At 48.8% G+C, this 17,569-nt stretch overlaps 1 protein-coding gene across 4 annotated transcripts in view; it reads left to right on the forward strand.

Moving 5' to 3' along the window:
* The window catches only part of LOC116945238 (uncharacterized), a 90,125-nt gene that overhangs the window by 14,468 nt on the left and 58,088 nt on the right, over positions 1-17,569 (forward strand). The window contains exon 2 of one of the 4 annotated variants that reach the window (XM_032959562.2): positions 3,972-4,133. The exons of 1 other annotated variant lie outside the window; for it this stretch is intronic. The gene's annotated coding sequence lies outside the window, so the exon portion shown is untranslated. Of the gene's footprint in view, positions 1-3,971; positions 4,134-10,169; positions 13,682-17,569 lie in introns of those variants that run through there. 2 more of the 4 variants (XM_032959563.2, XM_032959570.2) reach the window with 2 other exon arrangements.

The raw sequence follows: 17,569 nt of genomic DNA on the forward strand, positions 1-17,569 counted from the left end.
TTTGTCACGTAAACACCGGTGTGTTGTGGCCTGCCTCTCCAAAACACCGGTGTGTTGTGGCCTACCTCTCCAACATACCAGTGTGTTGTGGCTTGCCTCTCCAACACACTGGTGTGTTGTGGCCTGCCTCTCCAACATACCAATGTGTTGTGGCCTGGCTTTCTAACACACCGGTGGGTTGTGGCCTGACTCTCCAACACACCGGTGTGTTGTGGCTTGCCTCTCCAACACACTAGTGTGTTGTGGCTGCCTCTCCAACACACCAATATGTTGTGGCCTGCCTCTCCAACACACCGGTGTGTTGTGGACTGCCTCTCCAACACACCAGTGTTGTGGTCTGCCTCTCCAACATACCAGTGTGTTGTGGCTTGCCTCTCCAACACACCTGTGTGTTGTGGCCTGCCTCTCCAACACACCGGTGTTGTGGCTCGCCTCTCCAACACACCGGTGTGTTGTGGCCTGCCTCTTCAACATACCAGTGTGTTGTGGCTCGCCTCTCCAACACACCGGTGTGCTGTACTAGTAACGAATTGGCATGTTCTGTTTAACGCGACAAACCTTGCTAATTGGCTGTCGGGTCGTGGCGTGTTTAATGACACACATTTATATATTTACGCGATCCCCCCCCCCCCCCCCCAAAAAAAAAGAACCCCCCTGTATTTATTATCTCAGCTGGCAAGGCCCCATTGAGCTGAGCAGCGCTGGTCTGGAGGCAGTGACGGCAGCTACGGGGAATTGCTGGGTGGTGGGAATGTGCAAACTCACCAGAGCAAAAAAACAACAACTGACTTACACGAGACTCATACCAGAGCTTACTGGAAACAGGATAAACAATAGTGTTTTTTTTTTTAAATGTTTTACGAGCGTCACGTAATCCTGTGTGTGCTCACGTATGTACGCGAACCGTAGAAACAGCCGAGGACGTACTGGAGCTTCTTAGTCACAGCGTTGGCGATTGCAGGTCACTGCCCAGATGTGGGCTCACCAGAGCAAAGACTGGCCTCCTCTTGTGAAACAAAGTCACGAGCGATTTGGGCCGACACGAAACGGCCGTAGATCGTCTCGCCGGCAGAAATACGACAACGGTGCGCGTTTTGTTTTCCGTCAGCGACACGCGGGGGTGGGCGGGGGGTGGTCAATCAAAGTGCCGTTAGGATTTCTCGCCGAGTGGCAAATCGGGACAGCTAAGGGTTGTTGGTTTTTTTGTTCCAGGTATTTATCCATAGACATTCTCTGCATGGAACGGTTGGCCAGCTCTGGTTGTCTTTTTTTTGTTGAAATCTTGTTTTCTACCAACTGCCAGGAATTGTTCCAAAGGTCGGAACTCAACGCAGCAGCAGCAGCAGCAGCGACGAGACTGCTGCCGTACTCACAGATTCCATTTCCAACAAGATCCATTCACTTCCCCGGCGATGCAACGAGCCGCATCGATGTTTAAGTCACGACTCAATCGTCTGTGTATTTTTATCTCGATTATCACTGTGTCATTTCAAAAGTTTATTCGCCGTCTAAATTGTATCACTTTAGCCTAAATTGTGTTCTTTTTTACAATGAGCCCAAAAAAATATTTCTACACCCGGCACACCACATCCAGTATATATCTCGCTTTCGCTGCGGCTAGCGGTCACGTGCCACCTCCCTCCCAGTTTACCAGCGACCAGGGGGGCGGGGGAGGGGGTGAATCCGTGCAAAATATTCTACGTAAGCTCGGATATTAATCGTAAATACTGATTCATGTATCGTGACGAATAGGACTGGTTTTGACGTGTGAATCGATGTTGAGCTTCTTACGCACTGTACGTAGCCAACCGTGCTAATCAAAGATGCGGGGGAAGGCCAACTAACCAAACACAAGAAGACAGAGAGGCATTACTCGCCAAAGTAAAATGATGCACAGGGACCAGGACAGAACCGGACTTCACACACGAGCCCAGTCACCCGACCAACACAAATTCACCTTCACCCAACCCTGGGGGTTCACTTGCTGGGACTTGCCCAAGAACAACACACAAAAAACCACACCTCGACGTGATGCGTCCTCCAGACTGCCAGGATTCACAGACGTCCCTCCACCCAGACGATGATTGCCATCTGTCATGGATTCCACCCCCCCCCCCACCCCAGGACATCCTCTTTATGAATCACAACTGTCCTGGGGGACATCATGCAAGTCTTCCCGGGACGTTAATAAGTCCTGTTTTTTGTCAGTTGCGTCATAAGTTCGTTATCGTTAAGCCGCAGTCCACCTCTCCGCTGAACATTCGCTGATTTCACCGCTGCACCTTCGCAGCGCACGGCCTTTTGGACGCGTTCGCCTCCTTTGGCTGCCATTCCTTTAGCAGTCTCGTCCATCGACCATCATGCCATCACACGCAATCGTGCCCAAGGCCAGTGCCAGATTAAGCTCGTGCGGGGACTGTAGCATATGTTATAAAGGGGCCCTAAAAAAAAAGACATAAATATAAACTAAATTTTTTTTTACTTGCATAGTAAAGTAATTGTATTTTTTCATTTGTTGTATAGCCAGATAATTCGACAAATCGCTAATCTTAAACACCTAGTCGTTCATAAAAGTTGAAGGCGGTATAGTACTATAGTGATAGAGCAAATACAGAATCACTGAACCGGAATTGATATCTTGAAAGCGTTTAGCGCGGGGCCCTTGAAAGTGCGGGGCCCGTAGCTACTACACATGTAGCTGCTTTTGCGATTGGGATAATCCGGCACTGCCCAAGGCCACTTGCTGTAACTATCTGTGCAGTAAGATAGTTACAGCAGTGAGGCTCATCCTCTCTCGCACTTGCCTTTCTTCTCCGAGCCACGTGTTCCTCTTTCCGCCGCGCCGCCCTGCTGGGCATCTGTGTGTGGGGGGGAAAAGAGCTTCATAGCTCATCGGATTTCTTAAGGATAAAAATAAAAGATTACGATTTGGATTCCGAACTTGCGACCACCCGCGACACACCACCCCCTCCTTTCCCCCCTCCTCCTCCCTCGGCGCCCACGCGATTCTTGACGTTCCGCAAGTTCTGGACAACTCGGTGGCTAGGAGATGTTAACTACCTCGCCTGGTAGGCAGGAAGTCGGGGGTTCGATGCCGACCCTGACGCCCGCTGTATATTTCGAGTTTGCGTGTCTCTCTCTCTCTCTTCCCGTGGTCGCGTGGATTGTTCTCCGGGTCCACCGGTGTTTCCCTCGACATTGATAACTAACATGCGTTTAAGAGTATTTGGCTGCTATAAATATCCACGTGATAAGCCACTTCGTTGAGCTATCACTTGTGATGGCCAGGTCACTTCTGAAAAAGAGCTGGAAAAAATACATATCTTTGTTTAAAGTTTAAAGTAGTGTTCAGCAAATGACATCATCATCATTTGCACGATATACATTTATATAAGATAAGATGATCACATTGAAGGACATTCATTCCCCATACCTACGATTCGACTCATTTAGTGCGAGTGTAAGAATTGACTTAAATCGATGCTCAGTGACCATTACGTGGTACAATATAGGAGTGAAATCTAGGGTGCCAGGTCCCTTAAATCCAGCTGCATAAGTAGGTGCGCCACGTCGAGTCGATCAGCGGGCCCATATGCGATGGGGTAAAGTGTGGGCGCTGCCACCCTTCCCAAGATCTCTGGCCAGCGTATAAGAGTTGGCCCTCTAGACCCACAGGGGTGGGGAACGTCCGTCCCGCAGGCCGTGTAAGGCCCCGCGAAATCATTTGGTGTGGCCCTGCCAAGGCAACCGCAGGCGGGACTCGAAATTCAATAAATCTAGGGAGCAAACCTGGAAAAGCAGTTGCGAGTAGCAACATCGTCAATAGCCAGCTAACATCATCACACGCCTCACCCAAAGAGAAGCAGTTCCAGCCATCGCATTAGGAGCGAGTTAATTAAATGTTTGACCAAATTTAACAGGCTCATTTTTCAGTTGATCATTTTGCATGGCCCGCGAATGACTCTCTGCAGCTCCTTATATGGGAGGACCTCCTGCCCGCATCGAGCTGCTGGAGCCAAGGGCCCTCTGAACGCGGAGGGAGGGGGCGGTCAGACCTCTGCTTGACCCCCGCCGGCCCCAGCTGTGTGTAAGCCGCCAGCCAAGCGAACAGCGGCCACAGGTGAATTAGCAGCGTGAGTAACCCACTCCTCCACCCCCCCCAATTCCCCCTCCACGGGAATCTGAGATTAAGATCTCAATGCGTGATCTTTACTGCGGGGTTTTACCCGAATGGTTTCCGTACAAAGCGAGAGCACGACCCACGTGACCGCGCGCAGGTTGCACGATGTGAAATACATGACAGCGATTGTGATGGCAATGATGACGGCCCTTTGTCAATCCACTGCTGGATGAATGGTTACCAATGCTGTGTCGGACATGTATGTATGTGTGCTGTTGAACTTCTTTCGCGCTAATCGGAGGTGCGGGGGGAAGGACAACAAACTAAACACACACAAGAAATGTCTGCCCATACTTATTTACACTTTGGGAATTGATCCAAATTTGGTTTTGGAATAGGCCACGTGCTAGTTTTACACCACCTGGCCTTACCCAAAAGCACACATGGATCATTGTATTGGCTATTAGGACCTCTGTGTTTACATTGGCATTTAATTGTTGTTTATTTGCAGAACTTATTGAAACCCAAGGCGTTCCTTGAAAAAGAGATTCCGCTTGATTTTTATCTGGTAAATGAAAAGGTTATTTACAATGTCTCTATATCTGTGTAGATCTAAGGATCTCTATATGGGTCTCCGTGTAAGAGTATGGGGTGTCTTAAGCCTATGAGTCTCAATGTAGGTGTATGGATGTCTGTCAGAATCAATATTTTTATTTAGACTGCAGAAATACGATGAGCTATAAAGCTCTTTTTGACATATGTCCAGTAGGGGTGGGTCAGCAAGTTAAGACAAACAACATCAACATATTTTATGTGGAATGTATCCAAATTGAATGGAAAACCAAATGTATTCTCAGAGTACATTCTTTTCAGGGCGTGCGTTATCATTGGTGACCCAGTTTCAGTTTATTTTATTTATTTTGATATAGCCCTGTGAGCCATTCGGCTCTTGAATCGGGTGCAACCACAACAACCAAAAACACAAAAACACGAACAAGAAAAAACATCTTAAAGTGACTATGTGACTGTGCAAACAGAAAATCCATGAAAAAACCAGCAAAATATTCCTGAAAAAAGCACCGTACACCAACGCTGTGTGCAAAAAATCCCAGTGGGATGCAAGTCAAACAACAACAACAACCACAAGAAAACTTAGATTAAGGCCATCAGTCTAACTCCGTACTACAACAAAACAAACATGTCCAAACAAAAAAAACGTTTTCGAAATCACCAAAAAATAAAGCCATAATTGCAACGTAACAGTGATCGCTGGGACTGTGACCGAATTTTTACAATAAACTACATAAATAACATGTAACACCAAATCCTAGAGCCAAAGCTGACTGCATGAGTTACTCCACAACAACAGAAGCATCGGCTGATAGCGATCAACCCGCTAGACTTTAGAACCCTCGGAGACTCGCTTCATGGATTGGTTTTGACGGCTCACATCTTTATCTTGTTTACCGCGTTATCATTCGGCGACTCGGCTGACGACGATTAATAGAACTCGCTTTCCTTCAGAACCCGAGTATTTTATCACGGGCGGCTGTAACCTGTATTAAAAACCCAGCCTCTCGGCTCCGCGCGCACTTTAACCCCGTGCGGCCCAACTGGGCACGTCAAGTTTCAGGGGAGCTTTAGCTCACACCCAAGTGGGTCTTTACCAAAGACAAATATCCCTACGTGTAGCCTGTAACAGACTGTTGGGGCAAGTGCTGTTAGCGAGCATCTATGAAGGCCAGAACTGCACACGAGGGGGTGGGTGGCCAGCACAACGCCCGGCCGCCTTTGTCTCCCTAGTGGCGATGTTTTTTTAACGCATGCGCACCAAGTACTCATTTGAGGCTGAGTCGACCTAGGCGAGGCCCAGGACCGGTTCAGATGATCGTCACCGATGTTGGCCGTGAACAGGAATCTAACTCGGGTCGCCAGGTTCGTAGCGCAGCGTAGCGCTAACCGCTACTACACTACCGCCTCCCCGAGTGTAATCATACTCATCTCTTGTCAGGGCGCCAAGATAAACACACAATAACCCCACAAACCTCACAGGCTATATGTGTGTGCGTGTGTTTGCATGCAGTACATATCAACCGTTCAACACACCTCTGCCCCCAGTTTCCATTTTAGCGTTAATGTTTTCTGGCATTGGCCATGTCCAGTTGCTGGATTACCCCAGTAGCACAAGCGGCTACATATGTAGCACAAGTAGCTACTGCACATGTAGTCGCTACTTGTGCTACATGTGTAGTAGCTACTACATATGTGTCGTAGCTACTACATATGTAGCTACAACATATGTAGTAGCTACTACTACACATGTAGTAGCTACGGGCCCCGCACTTTCAAGGGCCCCGCGCTAAACGCGTTCAAGCTATCAATTCTGGCTGTATAGCAAGTGAAAACATACAATCACTTTACTATGCAATTAAAAAGTTGTGTTTTAATACTTACGTTTTTTTAAATTTAGGGCCCCCTTTATAACACGTGCTACAGGCCCCGCACTATCTTCATCCGGCACTTGCCATGTCGATAGGCAAGAAAGGCCAAACTCGAGAATTCAAGACAACATCGACGACGAAATCGTGAATTTTGTGAGCGATTGCCAGTGGCTCGGAAACCGTGACGCGTAGGGACAATGGTTCGTGTCTTTATCAGGATGTGGATAGGGACAATGCCTAAGGAATGAATGCCTGTGAACATAATTCATTGCTGTATGATGGGACCAAGGCAAAGGGGTCTTCCTTTGGCAACGGAGTAAGATAGAAAACACTTGACAAAATCAAACACTGCTCATTTGTTTTAATGCGGATTCATTACAAGATGCTCTGGAGAGTAAGATGCATTGCAAAATTTGGGCCCATTTTCATCGAAGTTTTTTTTTATGATCGGGAGAATACGGTATTGCACAAATCTGGCTGTAGCCTGATGATGCTAGTTGCAATTACTGGCGAAACGTAGTAACTCAGATGGTAAATGTTGTGGATTTACTGTTCAACACACCGGTGTGCTGTACTAGTAACGAATTGGCGTGTTATGTTTACGTAACAAACCTTACTAATTGTCTGTGTCGGGTGGTTGTGGGTTTAATGACACAAAAAAACCCTGTATCGTTGGGAATACGGTATTGCGAATGAAGAGACATCTTCCAGAAGATGATTGTGAAGACGCTGTTTGAGAAACGGGAGAGATGTCTTCAGGAAGATGATGCTGAACGGCTGGTGGTGACTTCTGTCCTACGGGTCTGTCCTCTATTGCGATGGTAGAGGAACGTCCTCTGGTCGAAGAGATGATTTCGAGCACGTAGAGTAGAGCACATCTTCCGAAAGACAAATGTGTTCTCCAGATATTAAGCCGCACCCCTTAACTTTTGCTTGAAAACACAGGGGAACAATCGTAGCCTTTAATTATCTCAACAAATATTTTTTTTTTACCAGGTAAAGGGCCACTGAGCTACGTAGCTCTTTTTGGAAACGACCTGGCCACAAATGACAGCTCAACGAAGCGGCTTATCGTCACGTGGAAATTTACCGCAGCCGAATACTCAAAACGCACGTTTCTAAATGTGGAGGGGAAAACCGGAGGACCCGGAGAATAATCCACGCGACCACGGGGAGAGAGAGAGAGACACGCAAACTCCAAATATAGAGCAGGCGTCGGGGTCGGGATCGAACCCACGATCTCCTACATACCAGGCGAGGTAGTTAACATCTCGCCACCTCGGCGCCCAAATAAAATAATACTCTCATAATACATTTGGTTTTGCATTTAATGTGGCTAAATTCCAACTATAAGAATTTAAAAAAAATGAATTTGACAAGTATGCAATGAATTAAAACAGGATTAAAAGGGTCATTTGAAGTTTGTTTTCTTCTCAAAACGTCCCCTGATCAAGAGAATACGGTAAGAGGAAAAACTGTGTGGCTTACGAACACGGCTGTAAGTGTTTAGCTATTAATTACGGCATTAAACATAGTAACAGTAAATGTTTACTTTCATTCCACCGCATTAGGTTAGTTCGGTAACGACGAAAGTGTAATGTATAACCGTGTTGATCATTAACAGTCGTCTGACAGCGATCGTTGGTGAATTTAACTTTCGTGGTTTCGCGCGTCATCACGTTACCAAACTTGCATTCCATAATCTTGAGTCATTGTTGATTTGTTTCGGGTTAGGCCACGGAGTAACGATCTGGCCGAACGATGTGTGTGGTTAAGACCCTCCGCCACCAGCCGATGTAGCCAGACAAATTCAATTGTCGCTTGTACAGGCGTTTAACAATGCACCAATTAAGTTGAACAATAATTCACAAACTAAATTTGGCAATTAGATACTACTTGGTAGGATGTTTTTCTTGTTCTTCTCAAAACTGTGTCAGGTATCTTCGGGACAACATCCAGGAAGTCAGAATAAAGATCCAGGAAGTCAGATTACAAATACAGGAAGATAGATAAAAAAAAATCCCTCCCTTCTCTATGCTTGCGAAACGTGGACCCCCCGAATGGAACATCTTCGCCGGTTAGAAACGTTTAGGCTGGCCTACCGACGATCCCTCTTGGGTTTAAACAGGTTGGATTGTGTAAGGAGCTCACGAATCCTTGAAAGATCTGGACAAAGTCCCATCGATGAGTTCCTCCTGCAGGCAAGGCTGCGTTGGTTGGGTCATGTCCACCGTATGCCTAAACAGCTTTTGTTCGGCCGGATAGAGGGGGCAAAAACGGGCGCGGCACGGGCTAGAGAAGAGATGGAGCGCTGTGGTACAGGATGATGTGGAGCTGAGTGGACTTGCTGATGACCGGTACCAGCGGTGTCAAGATCGGCCTCTGTGGAGGAGGCTCGTGAAGGACGCTACTGGGCAGTTGGAGGCAGTCGCCCTCCAGCAACAACGGAGGGCGGAGGAGTGACGCTCACAACAACGAGCGGAGCGCCGGGTGGATAAAGCACAGCAAGTTTACACAGTATGGGGCACAGGTGGTGCATCGGCCAGTCGTCTCAGTCAGTCGACCCATGATACCTGGGTTTTCCCCGTGACCTCCTGCCAGCGGGCGTTCGACACTTCACGTGGCCTCAACGTGCACATAGCCTGGCACAAGCGCCGTGGTGACATCACCGCCACTTAGTGGCGAATGACGATTGTTGTTGTTTTTGTTGATATTGGAAAAATGTTGGCACCAACCCCCACGCGTTTACCATTCCGAGCCTCGTGCCGTGTTATCTCCGCCATGGCTGGATTGCGTAAGGAGAGGTGTGAGTCACTGAAGGGAGCGGTGGTGTAGTGGTCAGCGCGCTGTGCTACGAATCAGGCGACCCGAGTTCGATTCCCGCTCACACCAACATGAGTACCTGGTGCGTTGTGTAAACAACGCCATTGGGGAGACAAAGGCGGCTTGGCGTGGTGCTCGCAACCCACCCCCTCGTGTGCCGTGCCGACCTCAATAGGTGCTCGCTAACAGAACTCTGTTAAGGCTACACGTAGGATCCTTGTCTCTGAGTCTCGGAATTGTTTGACTTCGAGAGAGTCGGAAACTGAACAGGGGAGGATGGGAGGGGGGGAGGTTCCATCTGCCCACTCCCCTGGGCGCACACTCATTCACCTGGGCGCACACTCACACTCACTTGGGCACGCACACTCACACTCACCTGAGCCTACACTCACATTCACCTGGGCGCACACTCATTCACCTGGGCCCGCACTCACACTCACCTGGGCGCACACTCACCTGGGCCCACACTCACACTCACCTGGGCACGCACACTCACACTCACCTGGGCACGCACACTCACACTCACCTGGGCACGCACACTCACACTCACCTGGGCACGCACACTCATTCACCTGGGCACGCACACTCACACTCACCTGGGCACGCACACTCACACTCACCTGGGCACGCACACTCACTCACCTGGGCACGCACACACTCACCTGGGCACGCACACTCACACTCACCTGGGCACGTACACACTCACCTGGGCACGCACACACCTGGTGGGGTGGGGTGGTGGTGGTGGGGTGGTGGGTGTGGTGGAGTGGTGGGGTGGTGGTCGGGCGTGGGGTGGATCATCCTGCTCCATTGTTTCAACTGTCGCGCTTGTGAGATTGAACCGGCGACCTCTGGAATGCAAGCCCAGTGTTCTGGGCTTGCATTGATTACACACCATGATTACACACCACTGTGGCTTTTTTTTATCATCGTCATGATGATGATAAGAATCGTCATTGACCAGCATCATCTTCTTCAAAGTCGTCATTGACCACTATCATCGGTGCAACTAACATCATTATCGCCATCATAATCATCGTCGTAACAATTATTGTCATTATCATACACGTCGTTCTCATCATCGACGTGCAGAGCACTGAGGGTGTCTGGGTGAGATGCTATCCACCACGATCACACCAATAAACAGGGCATCCGCAGAGGTATTGTCCGTTATTAATAGTTGCCTATAATTAGGGCGAACCTTGAGTTGTACGGTCGAACACTTGGGATAAGGTGAAGTGCATGCCAGAAAGCGGAACGCCCTTGTGCTCTATTGAGTTGTCTTGAAGTTATCTTCGACGTGACGGAAGCATTGAAAACGAACAGCACCTGCGATCCTGGCAGACACCTGGAGCTCTCGCATCGGTTACGTGTCCCCAACACCAGGGCAGACGCCTCGCAGACAAAGGGATGACGCTCGTACATATTTGTCTGCCGCACATTTCCACGCGATAAGCCACTTCGTAGAGCCTTCATTTGTGGCCAGGCAGCTTCTGAACAGAGCTACATTTTTTTATATTGCCTTACCTGGCAAAATAACAGAGATTTGTTCTAAATTATAGGAGTGTTCATCGAATGACATCATCGCCATCATCATCTGCGCTATGTAAATCGATATAAGATAAGATGATCGAATTCAAGGACATTCATTCGATGCATGTAGCGCGAGTGTAAGAATTGACTTTAATCGATTAATCGATGCATAGTTGCTTCTGAAAAAGAGCTTTATATCTCAGTGGGCCTTATCTGCTTGTTTGGGTTAGGTTGTGTAAATATAAGGTTAGCCATTTACGTTTGTCGAGTAAACAAAACGTGCCATCAGGTTACTACTTCAGCACACCCGTGTGTTGGAGAGTAAACGCACAACATTTGCAATTCGTGTACGACGTTTCGATGGTGATTACAACCAGCCTCATCAGCCGATTAGCCAGAATTGTGAAGCGGTCCTCCTATTTCCGTCGCGACAGCTCAATGTCATGCTGCTAGGCGTTTGGCTCGCCCAGTCTGATACATCCGACTCAAACTGTCACCCCCTAACTATTGATCGGTCGAGAATTGGGCGACGCGCCGGTGTCCGCCGTAGACGTTTCACTGCCTGCCCGAGGCTCGACCTGGCGAAGCTTCACGGCCACAAAGAAGCAGAACCCCCACCCCCACCCCACCCCGCTACCCCGCAAGGCGCGCCGCGACTCCGCACCTGATCCGTGGTGGTCGAAGCTCGCCCCGCCTTCCCGGCGTTGAGCATTGTCGTCTGGCCGCCGTTAAGGTCAGAAGCGGCAGATGCGGCGAACGACAATCGCGCGGTAGCCCACCCACTCCCCCACACACACAGGGCCGGATTAAGATTTCGTAGGCACCCTGGGCTACAAGATTTTGTAGGCCACCTGGGCTACAAGATTTTGTAGGTCCCCCGGGCTACAAGATTTTGTAAGTCCCCTCGGCTACAAGATTTTGTAGGCCACCTGGGCTACAAGATTTTGTAGGTCCCCTGCGCTGCAAGATTTTGTAGGCCACCTGGGCTACAGGATTTTGTAAGTCCCCTCGGCTACAAGATTTTGTAGGTCCCCTGGGCTACAAGATTTTGTAGGCACCCTGGGCTACAAGATTTTGTAGGCACCCTGGGCTACAAGATTTTGTAGGCCACCTGGGCTACAGGATTTTGTAAGTCCCCTCGGCTACAAGATTTTGTAAGTCCCCTCGGCTACAAGATTTTGTAGGCCACCTGGGCTACAAGATTTTGTAGGTCCCCTGCGCTGCAAGATTTTGTAGGCCACCTGGGCTACAGGATTTTGTAAGTCCCCTCGGCTACAAGATTTTGTAGGTCCCCTGGGCTACAAGATTTTGTAGGCACCCTGGGCTACAAGATTTTGTAGGCACCCTGGGCTACAAGATTTTGTAGGCCACCTGGGATACAAGATTTTGTAAGTCCCCTGGGCTACAGGATTCTGTAGGTCCCCTGGGCTACAAGATTTTGTAGGTCCCCTGGGCTACAAGATTTTGTAGGCCACCTGGGCTACAATATTTTGTAAGTCCCCTGGGCTACAGGATTTTGTAGGCCACCTGGGCTACAGGATTTTGTAGGTCTCCTGGGCTACAATATTTTGTAGGTCCCCTGAGCTACATGATTTTGTAGGTCCCCTGCGCTACAAGATTTTGTAGGCCACCTGGGCTACAGGATTTTGTAGGCACCCTGGGATACAAGATTTTGTAGGCCACCTGGACTACAAGATGTTGTAGGTTCCCTGAGCTACAAGATTTTGTAGGTCCCCTGAGCTACAGGATTTTGTAGGCCACCTGGGCTACAAGATTTTGTAGGCCACCTGGGCTACATGATTTTGTAGGTTCCCTGAGCTACAAGATTTTGTAGGTCCCCTGAGCTACAGATTTTGTAGGTCTCCTGAGCTACAAGATTGTCTAGGCCCTCTGGGCTACAGGGTACTGTGAGGCACCACCCCCCCACCCCCCAGTAATATTTTCAAAAGGAAAACAACGTTAAAGAAAAATGAAATGTATTTCGAAAAAAGCTAACAAATACATATCAGCATTCACAAGTGAAATTACTGTTAACCGAATCTCTGGGGGCCCTTCCAGCTGGCGGAGGCCCCCTGGGCTGCAGCCCCTAGAGCCCCCCGGGCATTCAACCGGCCCTGGTCTCACCTCCCCAATCCCGGCGCGCGCGTCCTCCGTGCGCACGCCCCGCGGGTTTGTGAGCAAACTCGCGCGGTGGAAACGACTTCGGTTCTAGCGCGGAGCAACATTTGCGATTAATTACGGAGGCGTTGCACCGGCGGGGATTGTGCAACGGCGTTCTGGCTGCGTACTTGGCAAACGCCGGCGACAGACACGGCATTTTTCTTTTGTATTTCCCGTAAAGCCCTTCAATCCGCTTCGAATACCACATTTATGTTTTGGTTTCCTTTGGGGTATCGCGTGGGCGTTACATTTAGTTAACCAAATTTACCCTCCTCGAAGCGTGCGTGTTGCACACTTCGAGGAGGGGGGGGAGGCTGAATTGTCGGGCTCTACAAGAGCAAGGGCTCCTTCGGCTCCGCGGGGACAGCTGCTATCTCGGGGGAGCCGGCCACGCGTGCGCGGTCGAGGCGGTGACCGCTAACTGCGTAGAGAGCGGGCACTCCTTAGTGGGTGGATGGTGGTGGTTCGATCGGCGCCCGCAGTGGCCGTCAGAAGAAACACGTGGGACGGAGGGCGAGCCACAACGAGGACAACAGAGCCCCCGACAATAGCAACCAGCTGCCCGTTTTGACAACCCAGAATTCGCTTGTCCGCCACTCGAAAGGTGAGTCGGATCAGGGTTAGGGGCGTCGTCGAGGCTGCTGTGCACACCTGTTTGCGTTTGCCACACAGAGAGCATTGTCTCAACGCAGAGCAAAACAGTTTTGTTGGAACATTTTTGTTTTATATATATAAAGGGGGAGCTCGTCCCGAGCGGTGGTGACCACGCACGTGCCCTGTGATCCAGCGCTGCGGAAGCAGCGAGGGGTTGGTGGATCACCGCACAGATGGTGCGAAACTCCCTTCCCGTGGGCGTCGAGGAGCCATAACCCTGGCTCGCCCAGAGAAGGTGGTACAACAAAATGTGAACTCCCTCTGTTCAGGTCTGATGTGACGTGACATGACACATCGTTATCGTGAGATATGAGGCTTTGTGAATGGCACGAATGTTTGTCAAACCTCCTTCGCGTGGGGCTCGAGGTGCCATACCCTTGCTCGCCAAAAGGCAGTAGTTGAAAACGTGGACTCCACCTGTTTCGTCTGCATGGGATAGAGCGTTGCCCCTCTCTCACGCGTGGGATTGCTCCAGGTGCTCCGGTTTCCTCCCACTCGTGTAAACACTCAGTAATGGGCCGGTAACCCCTTAATATATATAGAGAGGACCGCAGAGCTTGGGGAGAATGCGGCGCTTACTCAGCGCCTGGCTGCCGCCTCACTGCTTGTCTGTGGTTCCTTGTCGCACCCTCTAAGTCGTCCTTTCTCCTCGGCGCGTTACAACTTTAAAACGTATTGGTCGATTTCATATTGAATGAAAAAATATTTTAGTTTCAGTTTTTCTTTAAAGAATTCTCCGAACAGAAAATGTCAGACAGCCACCACCAGCGACTGAAATTCAGACGTCAATTCGAAAAATGATGAAGAGTTATTAAACTACCGGTGATTATGGAATTCACGCAGTCCCAAGTGAAATCATTGAGTGTATGTTGTGATTATTTGGAGAGCTGCTGTTATCTAGAAAACATTAGGTTATCCTGATTGTATCTGCCCGTGAGATTAAGTATCACTGAATAACACATTAAACAAATCTTGTTTCAATCACTCATTGCCAGAAACTCTGTGTTAGTGAGAGGCAGCCCGTACAATGCAATGTTTCTGGGAGTTTTTTTCACTTAACTGCGTGCCAATCTTGCTAAGTCATGCGTATTTCTTACCAACGTTTACCACTGTATGTCTATTTTTTTCCCTTTTAATCTGTGGTCAAATGTGGCCCACATTGTCTTGGCAAACATCCCACACACGCCGCATTCACTCTTTCCATAACATGCAGGCATTCCAAGGCTTGCAAAAACATCCCACTCAGTTTTTGATTGGATGATAAGTGAATCCACATTCTGGTCAAGGAACTGCACGATTAGCCACTGAGGAGGACACTGTAAATACCAGGGGCAATGGTTGTGAATATTCTAGAGAAAATGACCGTGGCCTCCGCTGACCCGCGCTAAAATTAAACCCACTGCCGCGCTAAATGGATTTTTTTTTTCCTGTGGTTTCCAAGAGGGGATAAAATGAGTCAAATCATTCCTCATTTCCTCTTGGGACAATTCAGCCTTTTCCCAGCGAAAATGTACAGGTCTCGTTAGACGTTCAGTTATGCAACCCCAAAAAAATGCCGGTACATGTGGCCTCGTCATGTGACTTCCAGCTCCCCAGCGATTCGTTTCTCAGCAGCGTGCGTGCGTGGATGTGGACACAATAATTGCACCATCATGGCTCGTGAGAAGCATTCAATTTTGGGAGAATCCATGAGGAAGGTGGGTGGGGTTATAGTGGGTACCAGGCTAAGTGAGGAGTCTGAATGGAGTTCAATGATTTGGTTGATACTGCGTCGGCAGTGGTGCACACGCACAAATAATAATGATGATTCATAAACAAAAACTCAATATATTTGTCAACAACACTGCGGTCTTAAAATGAAAAAAAATATAATTGGCAATTGCCCATCATGTTGAAGAAAGTGTGCTGTGAAAGACAGCCATTGCCCAAATGTCTCCTTTATGTATGTTTCCCTCTTGAAGACCATTCAATTACGAACGTATCGAGTTTTCTAAAGCGGGCAGCCTGGTTTGATCCAGTTTTGACTCACAGCCCATCCCGCTATCTTGGGCGTCACTGTGGGAATTTCCACTGAAAGGTAATTTAGTAGTCATGTTATTGCCCGGGCAGGATTAGTCTCGCGTGTAAAACCATAAGAGCATATTTATTTTAATGAATGCCCCCTGTCTGCGCACGGCTTGTGACGTCGTGCGTGTGGGATATTTCCATGCCAAACGCTCCCGAATAAATAAAATACTCGAGCTCTGGAAACAGTTTGAGCTCGGTGTGCCAAACGGAGAATATTTCACGAGCACTTTTCCCCTAGTTGGGGCCACGTTTGTTCGAGTGAATTCCACTTCTTGCCCCCGAGTCTAGGGTGCAGTTCAGTGCCAGAAAAAAAAATTCGCAATACTCCCCAGGTCACCGTATCCTGTGTGTTTTTTTTATTTTAAATTAAGACCGAAGCATTTGTCCCAAATGTTGGTCACAGGGCAGGGCTGGATTAACTCCGGGGCCTTTGGGGGCTGTAGCCCGGGACCTGGATTTAGAAAGCCCTCCCCAAAAATATAAAAAAAAAGAGCCTCATAATGGTTTAAGTTCGTCTTGTTTAATCAGGTGAGAACAACAAGAGACCAGCATAGTCTCGTTTGCAAGATTGACCTGGGAAACGCAAGACTGTAGCACTGTGACAAACCCCGTGAGTGTAATTTGATAATTAAAGCCATAGGATCACCGTGTGTATTACTACCGATTACATGGCGAAAATGAAATGCGTTTACTTTGTTATAACAGAGATTTCACTTAAAAAGTCACGCATCACGTAATAAAAAACCAGAGATAAAATAACCAAGGTGAATAGCAGAGGAGCATTTGGCATCGCGCAGCATGTCTGGTGGTGGAACAGTCAAGGACAAGAATTGAATGTACAGAGAGGGCCCGAAAATGATACAAGCCCCCCCGTCAAACTGAATCTAGACCCGGCTGGAGCGCTCAGATACTATTTCCCTTGATTACTTTCGGCCTCACGGAGACAATTTGGGTTTATGGAGCATCCAAATGCAATTGCCATGCCTATTGGGGGAAAAGGAGGAGCACACGTTCTACATATCAACGTTTAAAGAGAACAGGCAGTGATAGGCAGCAGTGGAGAGACTAAAACAGGAGCAGGGAGTCAACAGCACGGGGGGCTGGGGGAGGGGGGTAGTTTCAAACTGCAGGGGCAGTAGGGGATAAGGAGTCGACCTCCCCATTGAGTGAAGGTCGACTTACAGAGGGACCTTGGTTGCTGGAGCAGAGGGCACGTGAAGGGGAGTCAAGCGAAATGAGAGGGGAGATGTTGGCGGTGGGGATAGGGGGGAGGGGGGTCACGGGTTCATGGAGGAAATGAAAATTGATGGCAGGAACTGTTGCGTGGGAGATACTTGACAGAGCAAATGGAGTCAGTCCTAGGGTAAATGCGTGTAGAACACACAACGCATACGCGTCCAAGGAACACGCGCGCGAAATACCCTAACAAATCTGTGAAATGTATACTTTTAAAAGAAAACTGTATAAAAAAATATGACGGGTATATTCATTTCATTTCTCAATTACAAAATCGCAAAGTATGTTAAAATGTGCATATGTCATTCAAGATTATTAATCATATAGAGTACGCTTCTGAGGCAAGGGTTGGTGGACCACGCAGAGAGAGTTATGAAACTCCCAACCTCGCTGAGCTTGTGAGGTTTAAGGGTCCGGCCATCCACGGCTAACATCGGTGACATTGACATCTTACCCGGGACTGGGCCTCCCTCCAACGTCAAATTTGTCCACCGACACCGACCAGCAAAGGTGAAGTATGGTCAAAGAACCCCCA

This window comes from Petromyzon marinus, chromosome 23, assembly GCF_048934315.1.
Source record: "Petromyzon marinus isolate PM22_M1 ecotype Great Lakes invasive population chromosome 23, UKy_Petmar_22M1.pri1.0, whole genome shotgun sequence".
Taxonomy (NCBI): Eukaryota; Metazoa; Chordata; class Hyperoartia; order Petromyzontiformes; family Petromyzontidae; genus Petromyzon; species Petromyzon marinus.